Raw genomic sequence first — 13,130 nt, 5'->3', positions numbered from 1 at the left:
GAAAAGAGGTTGCAGGGCTGGTGTTTTATACAGGCTGCAAAAACAAATGAAGCGGCTACCTCTCCCAAGTCTCTTTCTGACTAATGCTAGATCCGTGGTAAATAAGATGGATGATTTAAGGTTACAGGTCTCTTCAAGTAAGTTCGTGAAAAGCTGCTGTGTGTTGTTAATCACCGAAACCTGGTTGAACCCCACTATTCCGGACATTGTTATTGAGATGGACGTTTTTTTATTACATCGTCTGGACAGAGACAGGAATGTGGGGAAGTGCAGAGGAGGTGGAGTGTGTATGTTTGTTAAAGAGACTTGGTGTACAAACTCAGAGGTTATAACACGTCACTGCTCTTTGGAGCTGGAATATCTGTCTGTAAGATGCAGACCCTTCTATCTTCCACGGGAATTCAGCGTTGTTATTATTCTTGCTGTTTACATTCCGCCGGATGCAAATGTAGATTTGGTTCTGGGCTTCCTGGGTGATGAAATTGGCAACTTGCAAAGCAAATTTCCAGATGCTGTATACATTATTGCAGGAGATTTTAATCATGTAGATCTTCGTGTGGTCCTCCCTAAATTCTATCAACATATAAGGTGTGCCACTAGGGGGTCGAACACCTTGGATAAGGTCTACACGAATATTGTAAATGGATACAGGGTATTACAATTACCACATCTGGGCCGGTCGGATCACTTGTCCTTGCTTTTAGCCCCGGAGTATATTCCTCTGAGAAAACAGGCAGGGTCAAGACGGTGAAAAGCTGGCCAGAGGGAGCAATGGAGCAGCTAAAGGACTGCTTTGAACAGACAAACTGGGAAGTTTTTGATCATCCTGATCTCGACGATCACACGGCTGCAGTGTTAGGGTATATGGCACATTGTATTGATACTGTCACGGTGGATAAACGAATCTGGGTTTATCCTAATCAAAAACCTTGGATGACTGGGATGGTTAGACGCTTGTTGTACGCAAGAAATAAGGCTTTTAAGTCTGGGAATGATCTAGATTATAGTGCTGCAAGAACGAACTTGAGGAGAGGCATTAAGCAAGCTAAGGCCGAATATAAGAGGAGAATTGAAGATTGCTTTCTCAGTAATAACATGAGGCAGGTTTGGCAGGGGGTTCAACAACTAACAAACTATAAAGCAAAAAAGGTCTCTTCGGACGGTGGTGCGGCGGTGGTTGAGGAGTTGAACAACTTTTTTGCTCGATTTGAGATCCATCAAATTGAAACTGTCCCTTTGCCATCATTTGCTCAGCAGAGCCTCCCCTTCATTGTGAATGAGCAGGATGTGAGGCAGACAATGAAGGCGGTTAATTCCAGAAAGTCAGCTGGGCCCGACTCAATTCCTGGTTGGGTGGTAAAAGATTGTGCTGATCAGTTAGCTGGGGTATGGACCGAAAATTTTAATCGATCCTTGACACAATGTGTGGTTCCTGTTTGTCTCAAGGCTTCCACCATCGTTCCACTGCCTAAAAAGTTGCCCACAAATGTCCGAGCGACTATAGGCCGGTGGCACTAACTTCTATCTTAATGAAGTGCTTTGAGCAGCTAGTTCGAAATTATATTATCTCCTGCCATCCCGATTCCTTTGATGGGCTTCAGTTTGCTTACAAAGAAAATAGATCAACCGAGGATGCAATTATTACTGTGCTTCACATGGCCTTATCCAATTTGGAAACACCGGGGAATTATGTAAGAATGTTGTTCGCAGATTTTAGTTCTGCTTTCAATACCATCATACCGCACAGATTAATAGCCAAGCTCAAAGATCTAGATTTTCCAGATTCTATTTGTATATGGATATTGGATTTTTTAACAAATCGTCCACAAAGAGTTAAACTGAATGATTATATTTCTACTGTCAAGACACTTAGCATTGGCACTCCACAAGGTTGTGTCCTTAGTCCACTATTGTTCTCCATCTATTCATCTGATTGCACAAATAAACATCCCAACAATAGGATAATGAAATTTGCAGACGATACTACGCTTGTAGGACTTATTTCTGGGGATGATGAGTCTGCATATCGGGATGAGGTATTACAGCTATCCCGCTGGTGCAAAAGTAATAATCTTCTATTTAATATTAAGAAGACCAAGGAGGTTATAGTGGACTATAGGAAAAAAAGAGTAGACATTCAGCCACTGTATATAGAGGGAGTTCGTGTGGAACAGGTGGTTGAATGTAAGTTTCTCGGGACCATCATTACAAATGACCTGACCTGGAGTGCAAACACCGCTGCTTTAATTAAGAAGGCACAACAACGGTTGTATTTACTAAGGATTCTTAGGAAACAACAACTGGCTGAGAGTCTACTGACTACCTTCTATCGGAGTTCAACTGAGAGTATATTATCCTACTGTCTCTGTGTATGGTTCTCGAGCTGCACAGTGGCAGAGAAAAAGGCAATTCAGAGGGTGATCAAGACGGCCCAAAACATCATTGGCTGCTCACTCCCCTCTTTGGAAGAACTGTATAGAAATAGATGTAAGAGGAAGATACTTAATATATTGAATGACTCCTCTCATCCGGGACATCAGCTCTTTGAACTATTACCATCGAGAAGGAGATTTAGGGTATTAAGAACAAGGACGACCAGATTTAAAACAGTTTTTATCCAAGTGCAGTTTTGAGTTTTAATGCAGGGTCATAAGATTTTTGTGGAATTTAATGGCTGAGAGTAATGGGGTATTTACATTTTTAAATTGCATAGAGATTATTGTATGGTTGGTTGTGTTTAGTTTAATTTTTTTTTCTTTTTAGTGGTGTTTGTCCAGTTTTACTTTGTGGAAGAGCACCTCATTTCGTTGCACCCGCTTGCGAGTGTAATGACAAATAAATTCTTATGTCTTATGTCTTATAACCATTTGAAGTGATGTAGGACTTTCTGCCTAGGCAGCTCCCTTTCAACTCTGTTATTCTATGTTCTTCTAACCCATTAAAATTATCTCAGTATATGCCATGCTACAAAATAATGAAACGAAATGGAAATGAAACAAAATGAAATAAAATAAAATAATAAAATAAATTTTAAAAAAATGAAATGAAATGAAATAGGACAGGACAGGACCGGATAAGACGAGTTAAGAAGAGGAGAGAGAACAGAATATATTTAAATATACTAGAATATGCAAACTAGTTTACTAGAATATACAAAGTACCAGAAGGCAGGACAAGAAGCAATGGATGGAAAGGGAACAAGCAGTCTAGAACTAAGGAGAAATTTCCTGACAGGAAATTTGACAATCCTGACAATCAGTGGAATGGCCTGCCTCCAGAAGTTGTAAATTATCCAACACTGGAGTTTTTTAAGAAGAGATCAGACAACCATATGTCTGAAATGATATAGGGTTTCCTGCCTCAGCAGGGGGTTGAACTAGAAGACCTCCAAGGTCCCTTCCAACTCTGTTATTCTATATTCTACCTTTGAAACAGTCACTAAATGAACTGTTGTAAAGCAAGGACTGGCTGTAAAAGGAATCCACAAGAGACACGACCAATTGCAAAAGTTTGCTAACATACAGGGAGGCTCAATGTTTGCAGATCAGCCTGACTGAAAATAATGAAATTAGCAATTCTGCAGGGAACGAAAATCGTTGTTTAATCATGTGGCTCTTTGCTCAAGAACCACAGGAAAAGCAGGTGATGAGGAAACCCTGGAAACAAACTGTATATCCAGAAATGCCTTGAAGCTTAGACATAATGATGAATTCTTGCTATTATGCAAGAAACGTTCAATTAATTTGTGCAATGAGTGCATGCAGGAAAGGAAGTGAGAAAACCTTGGTGCCAAACTGACAGAGTTTAGTAATAATCAAGTTAAACAAGATAAAGAATAAAATAAGTTAAAACTACTGCTGATTTCTACATCTGAAGGAGAAGTGCTTTTTGAAGAGAATACGATGGCAAGGTGCTTAACTAACAGAGTAACAGAGTTGGAAGGGACCTTGTAGGTCTTCTAGTCCAACCCCCAGCTCAAACAAGAAACCCAATTCCATTATCAGATAAGTGACTGTCCAGTCTCTCCTTAGAAGCCCCCAGTGTTGAACCACCCACAACTTCTAGTGGCAAATGGTTCCACTGGTTAATTGTCCTCACTGTTAAGGAAGTTTCTCCTTAATTGCAGGTTGCTTCTCTCCTTGGTGAGTTCACATTCTGTTCCCACGCTTGGGTGCCAGGCCCTGTTTCATGCTGGCATCTCTGGTTCCCATCATCCTGTCACCACCAACCCCTACCCCTTATCCCCTTACTCTCCTCCTGTCGTATTTTGTAATAATACTCCTAACACGTGAGTTCTCTGCACACAAACTGCTTTATTTTTCTTAACTCCTCCCTTCCGGTTCCTTCATACTGTGTCATCTCAAAATATGTCCTTCACTACTCTGTCTAACATTGGTTCCTCTTCACAGTTAAACATCAACAGGTTCCATTTACCCTACACCACATCTCCCTTTTCTAGAGAACAAAGGGTAGACTACCTTTTTCTCACCAGACCTTAGAGGATTATTCTGCCTCTTTTGTTGAAGGTCTGTTCCTATCTAAATCCTGTAGGGAAGAAAATGTTATCATATGATTATTTACTAATCCAATACACCTAACTGTGTTTGAACTATTCTGCACCTCAGATTTCTTACTGAACTACACATCAACATTAACTCTTTTTCACTTTTTCAGTTCACAGATTCAGTCTCTCTGGTTTAACTATAGCTCTCCCAGACCTTGTCCTTGGGGTAGCTGTCACACTTGGAAAGTTTTTAAGTATTTTCCCAGGTGATGTAGAAATTTGTTCACTGTTTGTCTCTGGCAACTCCTGCTGCTCCACCGCTCCTCCTTCACTTGCATGTGTGTGTAAGGGTATCAAGTGCTGACGATTGCGTCTCACCACACCTTTAGGTACATCCACCAAATATGACCTTGGACTCATGTGATTCTGCAGCACAGTCCCAGATTCTTTTGTATCAGTGACCCATACATGCTCTCCTGGTACCAAATCACTAAGAGGTTTTGCACAATGTCTCCTGTTGTAGTATTCAGTATTCATTTTCCTCTTCTCTCTCTCTTTATGAGCAAAATGGTCAACATCTGGCCATGCTGGGTCTAGCTGAGAGGAAAGAGTTGGCACAGTGGTACGAAGACGTCGCCCCATAAGCAGCTGAGCTGGACTGAACCCACTCTGGAGAGGGGTAGCTCTGTAGGCAAGCAGGGCCAGATAAGGGTCGCTAGCCTTTTTCAAGAGACTTTTCACTGTCTGAACTGCACGTTCAGTTTCTCCATTACTTTGTGGAAACTTTGGACTGCTGGTAACGTGTTTGAACCCATATGTGGATGCAAAATGAGAGAAATCTTGGCCAGAAAACTGTGGTTCATTGTCTGACATCAACTCTTCTGGAATCCCATGCCGGTCAAAGATTGACTTCAGATGGATAATGACATCAGTTGACTTAGTGTTCGATAGCAGTGCAATCTTGACATATCTGGAGAAATAGTCTATCACAACTAAGTATGTTTTCCTTCCAAGTAGAAACATTGCAGTCCCTAACTTTTGCCATGGTCTTTCCGGGCACTTAGATGTCATGAGTGGTTCTTTAGGATTTTGACGCTCTTGAATACATGTCCTGCATTTGAGCACCATTTCACTAACCTGCTGACTGAGTCCTGGCCACCACACAGACTGATGAGCACGTTCTTTGCATTTCACCACCCCTTGGTGTCCTTCATGCAGCCTCTCCAACACCTCATTCCTCAGAGTGGATGGGATCACAAGCCTAGTGTCTTTCAGTAGTAATCCATCTTGTACAGTGAGTGTAGCTCGTTCTGGCCAGTATCCTCTCAGTGCAGGTTCCTGTTTTGCATGCACTGGCCATCCATCTGCACACAATTTCATGACTCAAGAGCAAATACTGTCAGCTTGCAACTGCTCTTTTATGATTTCCATATATGTGTGGCTAACAGGCAGGGTGTCTACTCCAAGTCCACATATATATTAGTGCTTTCCATCAGCTCCAGTTCTGCTTTGGACATGTGAGAGTCCATAGGCAAACGTGACAATGTGTCTGCTGTCCAAAGTGACTTTCCAGGCACATGCACAATGTAGTAAGAGTAACGCATGAGCCTCATCCTTAATCTCTGAATTCTCAAGGGTAGAAGATCTAGTGCTTGGTCTCCAAACAAACTGACAAGTGGTTTGTGGTTAGTCTCCAGGCAGAAATGCTTTCCAAGGAGGAAATCCCGAAATCTTTCACATGCCCAGGTTAGAGCCAGGCCTTCTTTTTCCACCTGTGCATAGCGTTGTTCAGTTGGAATGAGTGAACACGACGCGTAAGCCACAGGATTCCATTTATCTCCCCACTCTTGAAGAAGAACAGCGCCCAAGCCATATGAGGATGCATCCGCTGACACTTTCGTCACTTTGTTCGGATCATACATGGCCAGCACCAGAGGGGAAGACAAAGCATCTTTCAATGTCTTAAATGCCCTGACCTGTTCCACATCCCAAATCCAACAGTTTTTCTTAGAAAGGAGATCACGAAGTGGCTTGTCTTTTTCTGCCAACTGAGGGATGAACTTCCCCAGCTGGTTTACCATGCCAAGAAAACTCCTCAGTTCGTTCACACTAGAGGGCTCCTTAATAGCTCTGATACCCTCTGTTTTCCTTGGGTCAGGTCATATCCCTGCATCCGAGATTATGTGACCCAAAAAGACCACCTCACTCCTGGAGAGTTCACACTTGTCCATGTTCAGAGTGATTCCCGCCTTTTCCAGTTTTTTTAGCACTGCATGGAGTCATATGTCATGTTCTTCTTGGTCCCGTCCCCACATCAGTAGATCATCAATATGGCAAACTATACCTTCCAGCCCCTGTGAAACTTCCGCCATCATACATTGGAAATGTTCGGGTGCTGAGGCAATGCCAAATGGAAGACGGTTAAAGTGGAACCACCCAAAGGGTGTAATGAACGTGGTATACTTTGCTGAATCCTCGGTGAGGGGTATCTGCCAATTAGATGTTGGCATCTAATTTACTGAACATTTTAGCACCAGCCAGTGTTCCAAGATTCTGTTCTACTGATGGTAAAATGAATTTTTCATGATACACATACTTGTTCAAGCCAGTCAGATCCACACACAAACGCACCTTTTTGCTGTCCTTCTTGGGCACCACTACCATGCCTGTGCACCAGTCCATAGGCTCTTCCACACGAGTGTTTACTCCCAAGTTTTCCATGCATTGAAGATCATCTTTGACTTTCTCCATCAATGGTAGGGGAATCCTCCTTGAGGTTTTCAAAGAGAAAGGCACAGCATCAGGTTTGAGCTTAATACAATAAGGTTGTCGAACCTCCCCTAGGCCACTGCATAACTTAGGGTAGCTTGACTTCAGGTTTTCCATGTCAATAGTGTCCACACGAACCAACAGACCAAGAGCTACAATAGCTGGCAGTCACAGCAAAAGCATACTCAGGTTTTTGACCACATACACCTTCTCTGTAATTTGTTTTGCTCCTTTCTTTAGCTGTAGTTTGGCAAACCCCATCACTTCCAGTGGAATTTTCCCTGGACCCAGTAGAAGTGTTAGGGATATACACCCTAGCAGAACGTGCAACGGCAGTCTAGCAGACAGGCAGATATGCGAGACAAAACGTTGTAGTAGCTTACACTCAGTAAGACAGATACACTGTGCAAGTTAAATAGTTTTTATTCCAGCAAGAGTTATAGCATAGTCAAAACAGTCCATATGTCATACACTAAGTTCAGTCAGTCCGGGGGTTATTCAGTTTGCAAAGTCCAGTGTCGAAAAAGAGTTCATTAAACTTACAATCAATCAGTCCAGTGATATATCTCTTTTGCAGTCAGAGATATGAAGAAAATCAAACCCCTTTTCTTCTCTCAGCAAACACGCAGTTATCACCATCAAGCCATCATTGTCAGCATTCCAGTAAAGCCGAGGGAAACAGTGAGCTCTCTTGCTCCCTCTTATGGTGATTTTACAACCGCACCCAAAAACTTGGTTTACAGTTTTAAAGTGATACATACACTTAAACTCACTAACATAGTTTATATATTATTTTTATCCAAACTAAGTTAGGTAACCAATGTTATCCCTAACATTCTCCCCTTTTGGTTAATATAATAATATATCTATCTATTTACAATTTCAACCCATAGTTTTCACAATTTTCCTTGTGCTTTAGTGCACCTTGGGCTTTTGTAAATCCATCTGCAAAATTTTCTTCAGTTATGCAGTATTCCAATCTTATTAAACCATTTTTCACAGATTGTCTAACATTCAAATATCTAAGTTCAGTGTGCGTAGATCTAGTCTTTACAGCAATATCTGTAGCCAACCTTATGGCTGCTTGATTGTCCTCATACACTACAATGGCATCTTTAACAGTTATTCCCATATCTAACAACAACTGTTTATACAGAATTAAATCAGTACATAATAATGATAAACATGAAAATTCTGCTTCCATTGTGGACATACTTATATGTTGCTGTCTAATTGACCACCAACCAATCAGTGTTTTACCTAATAGTATAGCCATGCCTGAAGTTGATTTTCTAGTTTTTATATCTGTTGCAAAACTTGCATCAGCATATGCACTTAAAATCAAATCATGTTTTGGCTCTAAATACAATGCATAGTGCATTGTCTTTTTAAGATACCTTAATATACGCTTTAGCGCTTGCCAGTGACGTTCATTTGGTTCAGCATTAAATCTCGCCAATTGATTAACGCCATAAGCAATATCTGGCCTTGACCAATGACTTATATATGATAAACTACCTATTAATGACTGATAAATAGTCTTATCAAATTTTGAACTTTGAGCATCAGTACGACAAAATTCCTGACTCACTGGAGTTTTTGCCGGTTTACAAAGTTCCATTTTATACATTTTTAGCAATTGGTATATTTTATCTTCTTGTGATATCTTAAATCCACTATTGGTTTTGTTTATTGTCAATCCTAAATACTGTCTTATTTCTCCTAAATGCTTTAATTTTATCCTCTTACTTAATAATGATATTATCTCAGTAGCTTCATCATTAGTCTTAGTTATTAAAGCAATATCATCTGTAAACAACAATAATAATGATACTATGCCATTTGTCTCTCTTTTTAATAAACATGGATCAGCTAAACCTGCTTTAAATCCTATATTGTTTAATTCCTTTACAATATATTGGTTCCATTCAAAACCAGATTGTTTCAATCCATAGAGACTCTTTTTTAGTTTCCAACAGTCATTATTATTTTTATTATCCTTAATACCTACTGGTTTTCTTAAATATATAGTGTGCTGCAATGGTGCATGCAGATAGGCAGTTTCTACATCTAAATGATTTATAATATAATTTTTCTTAGCTGCCCACACTAAAGCTGCTCTCAAGGTTATTGCCTTTAAATTTGGTGCAAATACTTCATCATAATCACATGCAGTTTGATTAAATCCTTGAGCTACCAATCTAGCCTTATGGGTAACAGTCCCATTTTTACCAGTTTTTAACTTAAATATCCATTTGCAACCAATGGACTTTTCACCTGGAGGTAATTTGGCATCTTCATAAACTTTCATTTCCTTTAATGAATTTAGTTCCTTTTCCATTGCCTTTTGCCAATTCTCCTGATCCTTTGCAGGATACATCCTAAGTTCTTCAACACTAGTTGGAACTTTACTAACTTGGCAAACTACACTTGCTTGATACCTATCAGGTGGTCTGGTTACACGTGTAGAACGTCTAGGTATTACAGGGCTTACAGGTGGACTTTCATGTTCTACCTGTTCCTGATTATCTATTTCTTCCTGTTCTGGTATTTCTTCCTGTTCTGGTCCTATATGCTCTTCTTTTACTTCCTCTTTAATTGTACTCTTCTTATTACTGATTTTTTCTTTTTGTCTTTTGTAGGGTTCTATAATTACTTCCTTATTTGAATCTTGCTCCAGTTTTTCCCATCCTACATGTTCTAGGAATTGTGCACTAGCACTACAGTAAACTCTAGATGTACCTTTTTCCCAGAATCTGTATGATTTGTGATTAGATTCATAACCTACAAAAAATAACGTTTTAGCCCTATGTTGCCCCCTCCTTTTCAGTTGTGTAGGGATATGCACCCATGCTGGTGCTCCAAATGTGTACATGCAGCTTAGGTCAGGTTTTCTGCCATGCCACCGTGTGAATGGTAATTCACCTGTTGTTGAATTAACAACATTATTCAATATATGATTACCACACATTATTGCTTCTCCCCACAAATTCTCAGGTAATCCTGAATCTGACAGCATACTACGAGCCATTGCTTGTAATGTTTGGCCTCGTCTCTCAATAAAGGCATTATGTTGTGGACTATATGGTGCAGACTTTTTATGTTCAACACCTGCCATCTTCAGTTTATTTTGGAATTTACTGTTTATAAATTCCGTACCATTATCAGTGATAAGAGTAACTAATTTCCTTTTTGTTTTTCTTTCTGCAAATTTAAGCCAATTAAAGAAATTTTGATATGTTTCCGTCTTGCTTTTCATTAGATAACAGAAACCATATCTGGAATAATGGTCCATTATACTTAGTATATATCGAGCACCTCCCACGCTTGGTTTTTTAGGACCTATAATATCAGCAAATACTACCTTTAGAGGCTCCTTTGTTTTAAATCCATTAACTCTATTTGCTGGTATCACCTTGCTTTTCTCTTGACTACAAGAATTGCAGTGCAAATACTTACTGAAAGGTTTCAGTTTTATACCCTTAGATAGTTCTACCGTTTGTTTAAGCATTTTAAAATTTATATGCCCTAAACGTCTGTGTAACAAATGTATGCACTCATCATGAGGTTTAACATTATTATAAACTGTGTTAGCCACCTCTAAATTATCATTTAACACATACAATTCACCTTTTAAAGTTGCAGTCACTTTTTTACCTTCTTTTTCAATTATGCAATTGTCTCCCTTAAAGGTAATTACATAACCTAGTTTAACCAAAACTCTAACTGAAAGCAAATTAAACTTAAGTTGTGGTACATATAACATTTTTACATTTTCTTTTATGCAAGAACAATATGCTATACCTTCACCTTTAGCCTTAAGTTTCCATCCATTAGCTAACGATATCTGCTGTGAACTTGTGGACATCTTAACAAATCTTTTTTTATCTTTTGTTATGCAGTGAGATGCTCCACTATCTACCACCCATAAATTACTATTCACAGTTTCGTTGCTATACATGGCTAACTCTATGCATTTCTTATTCCTTTGATGCATTTTAGCATTCTGGCTGGCTTTTTGGCTTTTTGCTTTCTTGCAGAATCTAGCCAAATGTCCTTTTCTTCCACAATTAAAACATTTTCTAATTGTATATGCTGACGAAGATATTTTCTCTTCTTCACATTGTGGTTGTTCCCTTCTGAGTTGATCCCTTTCAAGCCTTCTCCTGGCTTCTTCAATTAATCTGCCAGTAATGTCAGTTAGTGTAAGGTTATCTTTTGGCAGAACTTCAAGTGAAGTTACGAAATCATCGTAGCTCTTATCTAACGAAGACAAAATTATATAAACTTGGTGTAGTTCTGTGAAGATAAGTTCTTTTTCATGCAGTTCTTGAAAAATTCTCTTCATTGACTTTATATGATTTAGCATGTCTCCATTCTTTTGAAGATGTGTTCTAAACAGTTTCCGTGTAAGATTTATATGTGCTCCTACACTGTCTCGAACATAAATCTTCTTTAGGTTCTCCCAACATTTCGCAGCTGTTTCTTCTCCATGAATATGGACAAGCTGTTGGTCAGAGAGTGTCAGTCCTATTATGCAGAGAGCTTGCTCATTCTTCAATTTATATTCTTGTATTTTCTGGGCATCACTTTCATCCTCCGGATCCCATGCATCTACCTCTGGTGGGTTTTGTATTATACTCCACAAACCTTCTCTTCGTAGAAGTAGGCTGCATTTCATAGACCATGAAACATAGTTTGTTCCATCCAGTTTGGATATTAGAGACAAACTTTGTAAATTGACTTGTGCCATCTTTCTGGATATTTAAACTATAATTAATAAAACACAGCTGTCTGTTTACAGTATTGTGTAACTACACAAACTCTCACTCACAAGCCTGTTATATCCTGGTTAGTCTGACTGTGCACCTGGGCCCATAACCAGTGTTAGGGATATACACCCTAGCAGAACGTGCAACGGCAGTCTAGCAGACAGGCAGATATGTGAGACAAAATGTTGTAGTAGCTTACACTCAGTAAGACAGATACACTGTGCAAGTTAAATAGTTTTTATTCCAGCAAGAGTTATAGCATAGTCAAAACAGTCCATATGTCATACACTAAGTTCAGTCAGTCCGGGGGTTATTCAGTTTGCAAAGTCCAGTGTCGAAAAAGAGTTCATTAAACTTACAATCAATCAGTCCAGTGATATATCTCTTTTGCAGTCAGAGATATGAAGAAAAATCAAACCCCTTTTCTTCTCTCAGCAAACACGCAGTTATCACCATCAAGCCATCATTGTCAGCATTCCAGTAAAGCCGAGGGAAACAGTGAGCTCTCTTGCTCCCTCTTATGGTGATTTTACAACCGCACCCAAAAACTTGGTTTACAGTTTTAAAGTGATACATACACTTAAACTCACTAACATAGTTTATATATTATTTTTATCCAAACTAAGTTAGGTAAACAATGTTATCCCTAACAAGAGGTCTCTCTGCTTTTTGCAGCACTGGCACCTGTGTGTTGTGAAAAATGTTGGCGAAATTCTTCTGTGAAACAACAGTGACATCTGCTCCGTTATCCAACTTGAACGTGATGTTTTTATCCATCATTCTGATTTCCACAGTCCATGGATCAGCATGTGATGTCACAGAGCCAAGAAAGAAGCTTCTCTCCTCTTCCTCAATGCCATGCACAGCCTTGCTTGCAAAAAATACACGTTGATAAGTGACCCTTTTCCCCACATGTATGGCATTTAGCATCCTTAGCAGGACATTCCTGTCTAGGGTGAAGCATGCCACTGCATTTGTGACACTGGGTGTCTTTAGTGTCTTTGTTCTGCCTGCTTTGAGGCTTTGCTCCATCATTCTTTGATCTGCTGAATTTTTGCTTTTCTTTCTGATGCCTGCCTTTAAAC

This window comes from Notechis scutatus, chromosome 1 (assembly GCF_049901735.1).
Source record: "Notechis scutatus isolate UNSWTSFEM ecotype Mainland chromosome 1, rNotScu1.2, whole genome shotgun sequence".
In the NCBI taxonomy this organism is placed as follows: Eukaryota; Metazoa; Chordata; class Lepidosauria; order Squamata; family Elapidae; genus Notechis; species Notechis scutatus.
This window is presented reverse-complemented; position numbering follows the sequence as displayed.